Here is a 2,205-nt window from a genome sequence, read left to right on the forward strand (position 1 = left end):
GCATATGTATCAAAAGATGGCCTAGTCGGCCATCACTGGAAAGAGAGGCCCATTGGACATGCAAACTTTATATGCCCCAGTACAGGGGAACACCAGGGACAAAAAAATGGGAATGGGTGGGTAGGGAAGTAGGGGGGAGGGTATGGGGGACTTTTGGTATAGAATTGGAAATGTAATTGAGAAAAAGATGTAATAAAAAATATAAAATAAATAAATAAATCTTAAAAAAAAGGTCTTTAAAAACAAAAACAAAAACCAAAAAACAAACAAACAAAAAACTTCTCAAACTTAAAGAAAGACATGCCCATGAAAATACAAAAAGTCTACAGAACTCCAAATAGACTGGACCACAAAAGAAATTTCTCCTGACACAAAATAATAAGAACAACAAATGCACTAAATAAAGCTAGAATATTAAAAGCAGTAAGGGAAAATGTTCAAGGAACATATAAAGGCAGACGTATCAGAATTACACCAAATCTCTCTCAAGAGACTATTTAAGCCAGAAGATACTGGACAGATGTTATACAGACTCTAAAAGAACACAAATGGGGATCAATTCATGTCTGGGCCAGCCATGCCATCTTCTGACTGAACATGGTGGACACTGCCAAGGGCCCCAGAGGACTATCCACACCACAGGACTTCGGGATCACCTCGGGATCCCTGGTGAGTGGAACACAACATCAGTTCATCAGTTGGAAAGAATTGTGGAAGGTCTTGTGCCAGCAAGAACAGGGACAAAGGAACCCCACCCGACTAGAGGCTTGGATCCATTCTGGTAGGGGCCAGCCCTACCACCTTCCACATGAATCTAGCCAAGGGCATCGAGGGCCCCAGAGGAATCTCCACGACCAAAACCCATAGCACACCCAGGACCTCATGATCACTGGAGAGCACGTGGGTGACAGAAGCAGTAGAGCTTCTTGGACAGGGTCCCTTCAGTCCTTCAACCTCAGCCTGGAGGCAGAGCTGAGACCCAGAACCCTGGGCACCTTCCTTGCCAGAGAAGAGTAGGCCTCTGACCCCAGGATTCAGGAGGTGAATCAGAGCTCCAGATTTCTGGACACCTGCCCTGCAAGAGGAGAGCTTGCCTGCAGAGAGTGCTCTGACCCCTGGGACTCAGGTGAGATTTGGACTTCTAATAATACTGACAGAAGCTATCAGAATCACCGAGGAAAAATCTCCAGCCAGAGACAGCTAGAACATTAACACCAGAGATTACCAGATGACAAAAGGGAATCTAAGAATCTTACTTACAGAAGCCAAGAACACTGGGCATCATTTGAACCCAGTACGCCCACCACAGCTTGTCCTGGATACCCCAACACACCTGAAAAGTAAGACTCGATTTTAAAATCATATCTCATGATGGTGATAGATTTTAAGAAGGGCATTAATAGCTCACTTAAGAAGTATAGGAGAATACTCCTAAACAGGTAGAAGGCCTTAAAGAATTACAAGAAAACACTGCTAAACAGGTAGAAGGCCTTAACGATAAAACACAAAAACCCCTTAAAGAATTACAGGAAAACACAACCAAACGGGTGATGGAATTGAACAAAACCATTCAAGATCTAAAAATGGAAGTAGAAACAATAAATAAATCACAAAGGGAGACAACTCTAAAGATAGAAACCATAGGAAAGAAATCTAGAGCCATAGATGAGAATATCAATAACAGAGTACCATAGATGGAAGAGAGAATCTCGGTTCAGAAGATTCCATAGAAAATATGGACACAACAATCAAAGAAAATGCAAACTGCAATAAGATCTTAACTCAAAACATCCAGGAAATCCAGGACACAATGAGAAGACCAAACCTAAGGATAATAGGTATAGAAAAGAGTGAAGATTCCCAAATTAAAAGGCCAGTAAATATCTTCAACAAAATTATAGACGAAAACTTCCCTAACCTAAAGAAAGAGATGCCAATGAACATACAAGAAGCCTACAGAACTCCAAATAGACTGAACCAGAAAAGAAATTCCTCCTGACACATAATAAGCAGAACAAAAAATTCACTAAATAAAGACAGAATATTAAAAAATATTAAGGGAAAAAGGTCAAGTAACATATAAAGGCAAGCCTATTAGAATTACGCTAGACTTCTCACCAGAGACTATGAAAGCCAGAAGATCCTGGACAGATGTTATACAGACACTTAAGAGAACACAAATGCCAGCCCAGGCTACTATACCCA

This window comes from Mus caroli, chromosome X (assembly GCF_900094665.2).
Source record: "Mus caroli chromosome X, CAROLI_EIJ_v1.1, whole genome shotgun sequence".
NCBI lineage: Eukaryota > Metazoa > Chordata > Mammalia > Rodentia > Muridae > Mus > Mus caroli.